The 15,851-nt window shown below is 32.9% G+C and overlaps 1 protein-coding gene across 1 annotated transcript in view; it reads left to right on the forward strand.

Annotated features, from left to right (window-relative positions):
• The first annotated feature begins 8,547 nt into the window (after positions 1-8,547).
• LOC145286296 (uncharacterized) overlaps positions 8,548-15,851 on the forward strand; it is a 36,770-nt gene continuing 29,466 nt past the window's right edge. The window contains exon 1 of the mRNA XM_080135155.1: positions 8,548-8,703. The gene's annotated coding sequence lies outside the window, so the exon portion shown is untranslated. The remainder of the gene's footprint in view (positions 8,704-15,851) is intronic.

The raw sequence follows: 15,851 nt of genomic DNA on the forward strand, positions 1-15,851 counted from the left end.
TAAATAAAAATAAAACGATCTGAAAGGGAAGAAAATGGGATTAGAAAAATGTAAAAAAAAAAAGTGTTCAAAGTAAGTTAAAAAAAAAAAAATAAAATAAAATAATATAAAATAAGACAAAAATATAATGATACGAATTTCGGTGAAGTCTTAAGTTTAGGGATCTGGAAAGGGAAAAATATGGCAATTGTTTGCAAATCTATCAAGGTAAAAATATGTGGAGCATCAATCCTTGTAAATCCTGAAAGTATTTGTATAGTAAAGCAAGATCCTTAGAATACCGGTAGAATCTTATGAATCAATTATTCCACAGACTATCAGAATATGGTGTCATCATCAATTATTCCACAGACTATCAGAATATGATGTCATCATCAATTATTCCACAGACTATCAGAACATGGTGTCATCATCAATTGCAGCAAATGTGCGTTTGGAGTTTCTTTATTATCTTTTCTCGGTCATGTTGTTGATGTGGGAACATGATGAGAATTAGCAGCGAACCGGATGTTAACGTATCCATCATGAGAAACAAAATGAAAATCGTCTTTTGCACATAGCTCCACGCATCGCTTCTGCTTGGGAAGAAAAAAATAAGATAACCACAAAATAATTATCGACCAATGGCAGAGCTCCGCACCTAAAATAAACACCTCAAATAACACAGTCACTGGGAGCCAGATTGCCACTATAAAACGAGGGTTTTTAGGGAACCAGAAGGGAGGAAGAAAAAGAAGACGAAGACGCCGGGCTGCTAGCTGCTGATGAAAAAGTCACCCGCTTTCCAGTTACAAGCCAGGACACGCATCACCGACAGCAGGATGACCGGCCTACCCTAACCACATCCATCGTCCAAAAGATAAGTTACGTTTACGAACATTCATTCCTTGTCAATTCATACATACCTACAAACGTTTGCGAACATTCATTCCTTGTCAATTCATACATACCTACAAACGTTTGCGAACATTCATTCTTTGTCAATTCATACATACCTACAAACGTTTTACGAACATTCATTCCTTGTTAAATCACATTCCATCCTACGAACACTTTGCCTCTTCTAATACAAACAGTTAGTAGTAAATAAAATCGGTTCTCAACCTTCAATATTCGTCTGTCTTTAATTATATGGAGTCAGAATCTACACACTTCCAACGTTGTTCATTTCATGTATTCTTTGTTGTGGCCTCTATGGCATCCTTTCCCACCTCTAATCCTTTTTATAACCACCGAGGCCATATTGATAAGGACATTTGCCCCCTGTCGAAAAAGATAAAAACTATTATTGATTATCCTGCTCTGACTTCTCTTTGTAAACTCTGGGAATTCCTCAGCTTGGTTAATCTTTACACATGATTTTTACTTCACTGCACTGAAATTGCACAACCTTTAACAGATATTCTTTGAGAAAGAAAAAATACAAATGAAAAAATTATATTCAATAAACGGAATTTGTGCACCTTTTCTAAATTAAAGGATACTTTGATGAAGGCTACCATGTAAGTTTTCCCTCAGACAAATGTCCCTTTTTTTTTTGACATAGGTGTAACCACTTATCAAGGCCAGAGACCACTCGAGCATAAGGGTTAAGAGTGTACAGTAGTCAATTGGACAGACAATATAGTAATCGTTAGTAATGGAAATTCGGTAAATTTGTTAACTTAAGTGGAACGGCTCATCAAGAACTTGTTTACGTTGGACTTGAAAACAACTATATTGTAATCAGCTGGAAAGCCGGAAAACGGAAGACAATTTCACAGGCGTGCAGTTCTAAGAAAGAAGCTTTGTTCATGGAATCTACGTTTAGGTTTAGGCACAGATAAAGAGTGGGGGGAATTATTGATAGTGTTTTCAGCTAGACGAGTGTTTCTTGTGAAAGTTTGGCGAGGGGGGACCATAGATTGAAGCTCAGTCGAACACTTTCCATGAAAATAACGATACATCAGAGACAAACTCGCAACATCTCTTCTGTGAGATAGAGGTTGCAAGGAGGAGAAAAGGACATCTCCTACGAGGCTACGAAGCCTATTTTGAACTCTATCAAGGCAGGACAAGTCTTTTCTAGCAGCTCCTGCCCAGATGTCCCTCTATCATTATTTGTAGACGCATCTGATGTTGGTATTGGTGTTTTGCAACAATTTGTTAATAACATTTGGTAACCATTATCCTTTTTTTCTAGAAGACTTTGAAATGCTGAAATCAAATACAGCACTTTCAACAGAGAATTAGTTGCTGCTTATTCTGCCATGAAACATTTTCGATTTATGTTGGAAGACTCAGATTTCACTATTTTTACTAATCATAAACCATTATGATATGTCTTATTTGCTTATATTGCCTTTCACCTAGAGAAGCCCGTCACTGGGACTACATTTCACAGTACTTCTGATATTAAATATATTAAAGGCACCAAAAATGTGGTTGCCAACACACTGTCATGCATGCATATTAACTCCATTCAGCCTATTAACAGCATTGATCTTTATCAGATCGTTGTGGATCAGAAGAATGGCAAAGAACTAAATAACTTACGGAATTCTTCTAATCTAAAATTCAAACAAGTGACATTGCATTTTTCAAATTAATCCATTTGGTGTGATATCTCAACTGGACGTGAACGTCCATCTGTACCTCATAAACACAGGAAAATTGTTTATTCAAACTTACATAATTTATCTCATCTGGGTATTCATGCAATACAAAAATTGGTGACATCACATTTCTTATGGACTACCATCAACAAAAATGATATAAATGCGGGTGTACTTCAGGGGCTATTCTAGGACCTTTATGATTCTTAATATTCATAAATGACTTCCCTCGTAAAATTGTCTCTGAGATAGGTATATTTGTTAATGATACCACACTCTATAACAGGCACGAGGGAAGAATGAATGAACACATATCTAAGGCAATGGCAGAAACACTAGAGGAAGACCTCCAATCTTTAGGGGAATGGGGACAAAAATGGATGGTCACATTCAATACTGCCAACACTAAGCTTGTTTCCTTTAATAATTACCAGAAACCTTCTCAACCATGAATAGCTATGGCTAAAGATACATTACCTGAAAGTACTTCTTTCAAACTCCTTGGCTTAGCGTTCACAGGGAACATGAGTTGGAACAGATACATCGAGAGCATTGCCAGGGCTGCTGCAAGGAAAGTGGGCTCTCTCTACCGTGCTAGAAAGTTACTTACACCTGAAAGTATCCTGCAAGGCCACCATTCGCCCATGTATTGAGTATTGTTGTCACATTTGGGCTTGTGTATCTGCTACTAGTCTCTCACTCCTGGAGAGGGTTCAAAAGAGAGTCGCCAACCTGATAAGTCAACCTCTGTCCCGACAAAATGTTGCATTCCTCTGCTTGTTTTACAAGTATTTTAATGGTAGGTGCACTGACAAACTACAAGCCCTTGTACCCCCTTGACGTAAACACCCCCGTCAAACCCGACAAGCAGCAAAGTCCCACCCCTACAGAGTCCCACCCCAAGTAAAGATCCCTAAATGTAAGAAGGCCTTCTACTCTAATAGTTTATTCCCCAGAACTGATAGACTTACAGGTTCCTGCTTCCCCAACTGTACTGACATTCAGAAGTTCAAGTGTAATGTGAACAGACATCTTGCTGCTAAACTCCCTACATAGTATACCTGCAACTTATGTCCCTGATAATAAATAGCCTCCTACATCAAAGTGACACTGCCTTGTTTTAGGTGAAAATGGAATAATAAAAAAAAGTACACAATTGGATATGGAGTTATATCCCTTGCCAGAAATCCAAGGTTAATTGTCATATTAAAAGTCCTCTTACAAAATTTCCAACTCCAGAAGCTCATTTTAAACACATTCATATTGACAACTTCCTCCTTCGAATAATTTCATATATCTGCTTTCTTGTGTTGGCAGATTTTCTAGATGGCCTGAAGCTTTCCCCATTAAAGATACTTTGGCTGAAACTATCACCAAAATACTTGTTTCACAATGGATATCATTATACGGTGTACCTAAAATAATAACTTCTGATAGAGGTAGACAATTTGATTCTTATCTTTTTACTGAACTTACATGTCTAATTGGATGTAAACACATACGTACTATGGCTTACAACCCTGCAGCAAATGGCATGGTTGAGCATTTTCATTGTTAATTAAAAGCATCTTTAAAACACACTCTGATCCTAATAATTTGACAGAACTTCTTCCTCTTGTGCTCCTTGGTATCAGATCTACTATTAAAGTAGACATTGCAATTACGCCTGCTGAAATTGTTTATGGAACATCACTGACTTTGCCTGGCCAGATGATTGCACCATCCTCTACACAACACATCCAAGACTCAACAAGCTATATGACTCGTTTGAGGAAATATATGTCTCAACCTTTGAATATTCAGCCAAAGACTCAAAACATAACTACTCATGTTCTGCCAGACATAAATTCATGAACTCATGTGTTTTTACGCAATGATGGAATATCTCCGTGCCTTCAACCACCATATTCTGGTCCTTTCAAGGTACTGAAAATATCCCAAGTATTTTGTAATTGATATCAACAGCAGATCTGACACAATCAGCATAAATTGACTAAAAAAAAACAAACAATTTTTAATAGTGAGTAGTGTTGAGGCGATTAATTGGAATAGGGAATCGGAAAAATCAGAACTTTTTGAGATATCAGAATTGTGAAAAATTGTTGGTATTTTCCAATGCAAAAAACGATTCCTTTGATTATATTTTTTATTTGATTTTGTTTAAAACAAAATGTTCCACTGTTGGCAGTCATGATAAAATAATAAATTGATTTTAAATTACCAGTAAAACTAAAACTAATATATCAACCCCTACACGTGTGTTTTAATATTTGAGAAAATATATGCCCATGTGTTTTTATCATAATAGGGAAAAATGACAACTTTAGAGTAAATATTTAGAGATTTATAAAGAATCAGAATCGGTAATTGTATCAGAATCAGGAAAAAATTTGGAATCATCCTGTCACTAACAGTGAGATTCATTGTGCTACTGCTGAGTGCATCTACAAACCAAGTGAATTTTCTTCACCCGTAGACATTTAAAATGATTCTGAGGCATCCTGTTCTACAAATTTTACGAGATCTGACAGAGAAATACGACACGCATTTAGTAAATACATTATATATTGTCTCCTCCTTAATCGACATTTTTCTAGAAGGAGGGTATGTAGTGAACTGTCATTATACAGACACATCCACTCTGTCTGAATGGTCAAAAGGAAATAACTTAATCAAAATTATTGTCAAGGCGTCAGTTCTAAGAAGAATGCTGCTTCACCCGCGTAAAAAAATGGCACAATGTTCAATGCATTCTCCATCTGAAGCCTGTGTAAATACAATGCAGACTACTTTTTTGTCCTTGCATTTATGGATACTGCAAACGGTCCAGAGCTTTTGAGAATGTTGTAATCTCGACTATAAATACCGTTTCACGGGAAAAACAAATCAGTTAGTGACTTTCTTTATTTGCTCCTTGCTCCATTATAAGATGTAAAAAGGTTTTACCATGGATTTCATGCACCCCAGAATTATTGCATGCGGATGATTACTCTTACCTGGAATTTCTGCCTTACCAAGTAATCATGAACAATTTTCGGTACTTGTACAGTTTAATCAAGACATTAAAAAAATGAAAATATCGAAAAAAAGGTTATATTGTACGTATCCGTTTTGAACTGAAGATCTCCGAAAAAAAATTTCACTTAATTTGATCGAGTAGTTTTTTTTTTTACAGCAGAAAAACACATTTTTATTAGAGTACGTTGAAGGCAGACATGTTTAAACTTTTGTTTGAATTTTAAAAACGCCACGGGGAGATAACTCCAATTAAAATGCCGACACTCCCTCCCCATCTTAAATACTAGCTTTTCTTCCTAAAAATCGAACCTTTTGCTCGGTATCATAACAAATTGTTTTTCGCTGTAAAAAAAAAAAAACAAACTACTTGATGAAATTAAGTGAAATTTTTCTTTGGAGAACTTCATTCCATAACGGATACGTACAATTTAAACTTTTTTTTTTCTCGATATTTTCATTTTTTAATGTCTTGATTAAACTGTACAAGTACCCAATTTTCTGTTAAGTTTTTTTTCTTTTATCCTGACACAGATTATATATTTTTAACAATCTTCACTAAATATGTACTAAATATGGCCTGACTTTAATTACATTATCCTTAACTGACTTCATGATTGTCCGGGCGACCAAAAAGAGAGTCTATACTCCACTTCTATATCGTGGCTACCGAGAAAGAAGGCCCGATGTATATGACAGCGTAACATCACTTCCTGATTAAGTTGTAGGTATAGACAGCTTCCAGTATTCAACCACATGGTCATGCTAACAGGCATAAAAAATATGGCTACTGATATGTGTTATCGATTGTCCATGTATGCTCTAAAGAGAAAGAACAATTCTCCATTCGGATGATAATTATTATAATTGCACATTTGGGATAATTTTAATCAAAATATCGTAAGTGAATTCATGTTTGAACTTTTATTTTTATCGGAGAAAGTCGAATATTTCATTTTATTTATTTATTTTTTTTACTGGAAAACAAACAATTTTTATATAATATTTTTCAGTCCGTCCTTTTAATAATAAATAAAACTTTTCACTGAGTATTTTCAAATATTTTAAAGTAAGCATTTTCACAGCAGTGTTTTTTTTTTTTTTTTTTAAATTTTTTACGATTTGTGAATTTTCAATATTTTAGCACTGGGCGTAATTTATTTCTTTGAAATATATTTAAAACTTCAATTTTTTGTTTTTTATAACATTTTAACTGTAACTAATATAAGGGGCACTCTGGATAGGAACAAAAATAATCTAAAAAATTTCTCTTCCACCGACCGAAAGTGTAGCATCAAAACAGATACTACACTGATCTTGTTCCGAAGGCCGAAAAATATTTGTTTAATGTTTCTTTAATTGTTTGTTCCCTAAATTCATAATTCAGTTTTATCAGTATTAAATTGTATTTTGCTTTAAAATTACTTAATTTTAGATAGATAATATTTATATTTTATATTGAATAAAGTTCAGTTTAAGTATTAATCGAACTGTGTTCCTTTTTCTTTTTAAAAATGTTTTATTGCTCGTTTTCAAATGGCCTTCATATAGTACTGACAGTCTGACAAATCTTACCTACCTTGCCTGCAGACATTTTTCAATTAACAGGCCTTCTTCTTACTCTCGGTGGCCGTGTCTATATCCAATAATTACTGTCGTCAATAAAAATCATTTGTTTCATGATGTTCTAGGATGGAATACTGTTGGCATATCTGAGTAGGAGCTGTTCGAAGCATCCTATCCTGCCTTGACAGAGTTCAAAATAGACTTTGTAGCCTAATAAATGATGTCCTTTTCTTTTCCCTGTAACTTCTTTCCACAGAAGAGACGTTACGAGCCTGTATCTGCTCTATCATTATTTTCATGGCAAGTGCTCGTCTGAGCTCCAGTCTATGGTCCCTTGCCAAACATTCACGAAAAAACACTCGTCTAGCTGAAACCACTATCAATAATTTCTTTCACCCTTTATCTGTGCCTAAGCCTAAACGTGGATTCCATGAACAAAGCGTCTTTCTTAGAACTGCATGCCCGTGGAACTCTGTTCCGTTTGCCTGCTTTCCAGCTGACTACGGTGTCGTCTTCAAGTCCAACGTAAACAAGTTCTTGATGAGTTGTCCCCTTAAGTAATCCAATTCACCAAATTTGTACTGCTAACGATTACTACGCTATTGTCCCATTGACTACTGTACATTCATTAACCCTTATCCTCGAGTGGCCTCCGAGCCTTGATAAGTGGTGACGGTGACTCCTTTGTAAAAAAAAAATATACATATATAAAAATAAAAATGTGAACAAGGTAGTTCGAGTTGATTACTATTTATTGGCATTGATCTTGAGTGTTGCATTTCATTTTTTAAATTTTTTTAATTATAAAAGAGTCTACTATATTTAAATGAACATTTAAACGTCATCGATACCCTCCCCTCCCCTTTATAAATGGATGACCCCGACTGACTCCTTTATAGGTTGAATTCTGGACTTGGACCTTAACAAGCACCAATAAATATATATTTTTTAAATTATTTCCGAACATAAAATACAAATTTAAGATCAAATGATGAATTTTATCAACAATAAAAATCTAGATGATCAATCTTTGTTTAACACCATTACGAAAAAAGTCAACAAATTTCAATAATGAACATTTACATCAAATTGTACGAAAAACGTTATTTACATTTTTCAAAATATCCGTAAGTGAATGAACGCAACGGTGTTACACTAAAAAAACGTCCCACCTAAAAATAAACCCGTTTCGACACTGCAGGATTATTAAAGTCGATAACATTGTCAAATTATATAAAAATAAAAGAATAGATCCCATTTATTCTATCAATCTTGAAAATAAAAATAACCTTAACAAATGCAAATATACATAGTTAAGTGTTTAATTATCACGAAAAGTGTTACAGATTTATCCATGGTAAAAAAATAAAATGTACACCGTATTTAACTGACATCGTCTATTGCTACAGTACTTTTGTCACGATTTCTTTCCGAAATCATGTTTTTAAAAAATTGAACCAAAACTGAAATATTTCCGTGAATTGTAGAGAATTTACTTTTTCTCACGGCCATATAAACAAGCCACAGGGTAAGTAAAAATCTGCCTCTATTAATGGATGGTTTTATTTTCATAGTTTGACAATTTTTAAGTCCCGCTCGTTAATTTCAGTTATTTTCGTATTTACAGCCGATTCTGTTTTTCATAAATCTAATATATATATATATATATATATATATATATATATATATATATATATATATATATATATATATATTGCGCATATAAATGTTTTATTCGATATAACTAAAATCGTTGCAAAATGCAATATCGCATTTAAAATTATAAATTAAGTGTTAAAATGCAATAATATTTTGGTGCTAGTGCACTTACTGATCCGCGCTATTTTTTTAAATCGTATTTCCAAGTTTAATTAAAGTTTTAGGATATGTTTTTTTTTATTTATTTAATTGTAAGGTTAAAGTATAGAATAGGTACAAAACACTCTCCTCTCCCCATGTTAAGAACGGCTTTTTAAATAATAACGTTATTATTTAAGCACGGATCAATAAGTGCACTAGTACCAATTTTTTATTTGCATTTTTAATTTGAATCCAGTTAAAAACATCACCTTCGTTTTTGATTTTAAACTTTTACATTTTTTTCGTGTAATTAATGTTTCAAAAAAAAAAAAAAATGCATGTAAACGACACGTTCTAAGATCGTTATTATTCAATTTAAAAAATAAATTGTCAATGCTTTTTGAAGTAACAATTCAAGGCGCTTCTACAGAATTGGGACAAGATTTAGTAGTCGATAAAACAATGGATTCAACTGATTTTTTTTGGTCAATTCTGATAAGTTACAATGGTAGCTTCCAAATTATGCAGTCGAAATTACCTGAATATTTCTGAATTATTAAACAAAACAACTTTAATCATGTTAGCAGGTGAAACATTTCCGTCATTTTGTTTAAATCAAAACGGAAAATTACCTCTCTTTAGAATTTTCATGTTTTACGATCGTTTTCATCAAAGTCTATTTTTTTTATTTTCTTTTAATAGATAATTTTCTACCTTATCGATTTTCGTAATTTTTGGATATAATCATCTTAAAAATACGAGGAATACGTAGATACCATTGTTTTCATGTGAAATTCAGTATTACGATTTCCGAAATTTCTTCCCAATAGTGTAGAAACGCCCAATTCGATTTAGAATTGTTATTGTAGATATATTAAAGTGGTGATTATATTTTTATAGAATCACTCCCGTCTTCAATCATGTCTCTTAATCGGAAATTAAACAAAATACTGACAGAAACCTATCCAGTGATATTTATTGGGAGGGTTCCTACCACTATTTTGTTAATTTTCGATTGTAGCATGATTATCGTGACTTCGCAAATGACCGTCCGATGTTAACTATTTATTTATTGTTTAAAATTAACACTCTGCACGACTTGTGTTTCAAAGTAAATAAGCGTTTTAAAATAAGTTAAAGCACAAAAACTTATCCAGGTAGGTAGAAGAGTAACTTATCTTGTGTTTGGTCACATTTATTTGTACCTTATTAGTATTTTAAAACCAAAATTTTAATATATTAACATTCTGGTAATGTTCATATGCCTGTCGCGGTTTCAGCCAAAAAGAAAAAAACAAAAATACTCCTAAAAAAAAAGGAATCAAATTCAAAGTATAAACATCACAGCTGACCTCCCTCCGGCACATACATTGCCACAAATAATTATCTCATGGAACACTGTAAAAGTACAATTCCCACTCGGATACACTCACGACTTCATCAGCTTCAATTTGATGCAGGCAAGTAAACATAACCCCCACACAAGTGGCTCTCAGTGTTAATCGTCATTTTCGTTTTTGATTTGTGTTTGTTTTAATGTACTGTAGGGAGCCATCTCTCTGGGGGTTATGTTTACTTGTCTGTATCAATTTTGATTAAAATCGTGGATGTATCTGCATGGGAATTGTACTCTTACAAGTGTTCTATGGGATAATTATTTGTGCCGATGTACATGCTGGAGGGAATCTTGATGTGCGTTTTGGCCACATGTTGATATAGTTGGACCTCTCTCCATATGTGATGACTTCCAATACCTCATCACCGTCTTCGATCATTTTTTCCCAGTGGCCAATCGCCATACCCATCAAAGACACTTCAGCCAACACAGTTGTAAAGACAATCCTGTGCAAGTGTAATCACCACAGATCGCAGTGCACAGTTTCAGCCCTCACTATTCCAAGAGTTTACCCAGCTACTCGGTGTTAAGCATATCAAAACCACAGCCTACCACTCCTGCACCAACGCCTCGTAGAGAGATTCCATCGTACCTTAAAGACTTCACTCCCAATAAAACATGACACCAACAGTTGAGTAGATGATCTACTCTTAATCCTACTGTCAATTCACAACTCTCTTAAGGAAGACCTAGGGTACACCCCAGCCAAGCTAGTTTTTGGTATAGCACTTTCTCTACCAGCACAATACTTCAATGATTCCATCCCCGATCCCATCACAGTAACTCCTTTCAACCAGGAACTGAACTAAAGGATATCTCAGCTGAAGTACCAACTGACCAGGCAATCGTCAACGCCTGTGCATGTTCCACAACAACTAACGGACTGCAAATTCGTTAGGAATGATGCAATTCGAAAGCAATTAACGCTGATGTACCAAGGACTGTTCAAAGTACTGGAGCATTCTGAAAAACACCTCATCATCAGGAGGAAACCGAACGGACACCATCTCCATCAACAGAGTGAATTATCACCATTTAAAACTTGTTGGAAATTAGAAAATTGTGTGCTATTTATCCAGAAACAAATTTTTGCAGTATATAATTAAACAAATGTAGGATTTAAACAATTGAAAATCTTTACAAATGTTAATTTGTGATGAATGAAAATTACTTGTCCCAAATCAATAATTATTAAATTAAGCCAGCATAAACATTGGGCAAAATCACATTGCTTCTAAAAAAACAAAAACTAACAACATTTACATGGAAGCACAATTTTGACTATCCATATGAGATTCATTTCAACAGTTAACACATTGAATCTTCTTACTATGGTTCATAGTACATTAGAGATCAAGCGAGATTTTTCATCTTCCAATAGTAAATCAATAAAAAAAAACTTTTACTATATAAAAACATACGGAAACACAATTTGATAATTGGACAAACATTTTGTTAAAGTTAAAAAAACACAAAAAAACCTATATATTTTATATATATATATACATATATATATATATATATATATATATATATATAAAAATGTAATTCTTGGTTCGTTATAAGCGAATAAAACCATATTTCTACGTTACCAATTTATTTGAAATTTTCAGACAACCCATCTTTAGAGTCGAGGGATATTTTTATGTTATTAAAATAAATTTACCTCGCGAATTATTAAAATATTAAATAAAATATATTTTCGTAACCGTTAGTGCGAACCTGTTTTGTTGATAAAACTGAACTTCCGGTTCGATTCATTTCACAGCCACGAATTGACAAAACGAAGTAGATTTCATTTTCTGTTTACTCGATAAGTAAAAAAAAACAAAAAAAACATAATTCATTTGTTTATCTTCCAAATTTTTTAATTTAAACATTTTTTCTTTATTATATAAGGCAAAAAAAAAGTTTGTCGCTTGCTTTTTGAGTTTTTTTTTGTTTTTTTTTGTTTTTCGATATAAGATTGGTTGGTAAAAGTACAGTTTTTTTTTTACGGATTGGTAACTTGCTTAAATAATATTTGGTGCTAATGCAAAGAGTGGTCCGCGCTATTTTTTAAATCGTATTTCCAAGTTTAATTAAAGTTTTATTATATGTTTTTTATTCAATTGTAAGGTTAAAATACAGATTAGGTACAAAACATCCTCCCCTCCCCATGTTAAGAATGGCTTTTTAAATAATAACGTTATTATTTCAACACGGATCACTCTCTGCATGAGTACTGTACTTTCACCTAACAATTTAATAAACAAAACATAGTACTTATGCAGAGAAAGTACCATAATAATATAATAATAGAATAATAACGTTATTTAGAAAGCCATTCTTAACATGGGGAGGACGTTTTGTTACTATTCTATACTTTCACCTAACAATTTAATAAACAAAAGATGGTATTTATGCAGAGAAGGTACCGTGCTGAAATAACGCTATTAAGAAAGCCATTCTTAACATGGGAAAGGGAAAGTGTTCTGTAACTATTTTATATTTTCACCTAACAATTTAATAAACAAACGATAGTACTTATGCAGAGAAGGTACCGTGCTGAAATAATACCGTTATTTAGAAAGCTATTCTTAACATGGGGAGGGAGTTTTGCATCTATTCTATACTTTCACCTAACAATTTAATAAACAAAAATAGATAGTACGTATGCATAGAAAATACCGTGCTGAAATAATGTTATTTAGAAAGACATTTTTAACATGGGGATGGTATTTTGTAACAATTCTGTCCTTTCACCTAACAATTTAAAAACAAAACATGGTACTTATGCAGAGAAGCTACCCCGCTGAAATAATGACGTTATTATTTAGAAAGCCATTCTTAACATGGGGAGAAGAGGGTGTGTTGTAACTATTCTGGACTTTCACCTAACAATTTAATAAACAAAAGTTAAACTTAAGCAGACAAGGAACAGTACTGAATCATTAACATTATTTAGAAAGCCATTCTTAACATTGGGAGGGAGGATGTTTTCTAACTATTCTGTACTTTCGGTGCTAATGCAGAGAGTGATCTGCGCTATTTTTTAAATCGTATTTCCACGTTTAATTAAAGTTTTATGATATGCTTTTTATTCAATTGTAAGGTTAAAGTACAGATTAGGTACAAACCCTCTCCCCTCCCCATGTTAAGAATGGCTTTTTAAATAATAATGTTATTATTTCAGCACGGATCACTCTCTGCATGAATACCGATTAACATTTTGTTCTTTGCTTTTTTTACCGTATTTTTTTGTTTTTTTCCAAGAAAACCTTTTTTAACAAACTGTTTTTTACAGAAGTTGTTTTTACATAAGAAAATATGAATGCTTTTAAAGAAATTGGGTACTCGTGCACTTATTGATCCGTGCTGAAATAATAACGTTATTATTTAAAAAGCCATTCTTAATATTGGGAGAAGAGGGTGTTTTGTACCTATTCTGTACTTTAACCTTACAATTGAATGAAAAAAACGGTAAATTTTTAGATTAGGTTCACCTCCACAATTTTCTTTCAAATGACGACTTTTGTAGGTTTTCGACTATTCTGAATATGGAAATCGCATTGAAATTTTGCAGAAATAAGTAGTTATCGATATCAAAAATTTGTATAATGCATTGTAATCTCTGGCAGCCGTCTTTTTTACATGCTTGCGCGCGTCATAAACATGGCCGCCAAAGAATACAATGCATAAAACAACTATCTATATCTCGATAACTACTTATTTCTGCAAAATTACAATGCGATTTCTGTATTCAGCATTGTTGGAAACCTACAAAAGTCGTCATTTAAAAGAAAATTGTGGAGGTGGACCTAATCTAAAAAAATACCAAAAAAACATAAAACTTTAATTAAGCTTGGAAATACGATTTAAAAAAATAGCGCGGATCAGTAAGTGCATTAGCACCCATTAATCGACTCACGTGACCTTATTGCCAAATAAGATCTGGCTAAAATGTTGAACGCGCTGTTCACATTGTTTTTTTGTTTTTTTTCAAGTTAAATTCAACTTTCACAATATCTTTTTATTTTTTTATAATTACACAATATCTTTTTTTTAATAATAAATTGTTAGTTAAAAAAGCACAGAATAGTTACAAAGCACCATCCCCTCTCTATGGTAAGAATGGCTGAAAAAAAATATTAGGTACTCATGTAGAGAGTGATCCGTGCTGAAATAATAACGTTATTATTTAAAAAGCCATCCTTAACATATGGAGAGGAGGGTGTTTTGTATCTATTCTGTACTTTAACTTTACAATTGAATAAAAAAACATATCATAAAACTTTAATTAAACTTTGAAATTCGATTTAAAAAATAGCGCGGATTAGTAAATTCATTAGCACCAGAAATTGTTAGGTGAAATACAGAAAAGTTTCTACCAAGAAAACCATTATTTTATTTTTTTTTTTGCTATTCTTACCAAGGGGAGGGGATGATGTTTTGTCACTATTCTGTGCTTTCAACTAACAATTTATTAAAAAAACAAAAGGTAAATTTTCACATTAGGTCCACCTCCACAATTTTTAACATGAGTAGGTTGGGGGTGTTTATTCTGAAAGCCGTTCTTAACATGGGGAGAATGGTGGTATTTATTCCAAAAGCCGTTTTTAAAAGACGAAAGACAGGTAAAAGGTTAAAACATGTGGTTAGGCATGGGTGTTGTTTATTCCGAAAGCCGTTCTTAATATGGGGAGGTTGAGAGTGTTTATTCATGGCCGTCAGTGAATTATAGTGCATAGTACAGGTCTTTATATCTCAAAAACTAATGGCCTCTGCAAATTTTAAATGAGATTTTCTTATTCAGCATAGTCGAAAATTGTGGAGGTGGACCTAATGTAAAAAAAAATACCCTCCCCCCAAAAAGATATCGTGAAATTTAAATTTAAGCACGGTAACAAAAATAAAATTAGACAGAAAAATACACCTTTGGGTTTGTACTTGCACAAAGACTTGAAAAAGTTGTCAACAAAAACAAATATATAACAAGTAAATATTTTCAAAGGCAAGATAAGTTACTTTTCTACCTAATTGGATAATTTTTAGTGTTTTTATTGGGTTTGTACTACTGTACATATAGATTCGAAAAAGTTGTCAAAAAATACATGTATAACAAATATTATCAAAGGCAAGATATGTTACTTTATTACCGAAATGGATAATTTTTTTTGTTTTTTTAATGCAAAATTTTATTTGGCTCAAAAAACACAGCGTTTACTGTTATATTTGAAAATTACAAATGGCGGCAGACTGTGTTAACACATTAGGTTTGGGAAAATGAGTTAAAACTAAAAAAACTATACAAAATACTGTTAAAAACCACTGAATACATGTCTGCCTATGTCACAGTAACATATATTGAGTGAGGTTCTGACAGTGTTTTGTATAGTTTTTTTAGTTTTAACTCATTTCCCCAAAGTTAATGTGTTCAACAGTCTGCCGCCATTTGTATTTTTCAAATATACAGATAAACACTACATTTTTTCAAACCG

This window comes from Euprymna scolopes, chromosome 10 (genome assembly GCF_053919585.1).
Source record: "Euprymna scolopes isolate OS-2025 chromosome 10, ASM5391958v1, whole genome shotgun sequence".
Classification (NCBI taxonomy): domain Eukaryota; kingdom Metazoa; phylum Mollusca; class Cephalopoda; order Sepiida; family Sepiolidae; genus Euprymna; species Euprymna scolopes.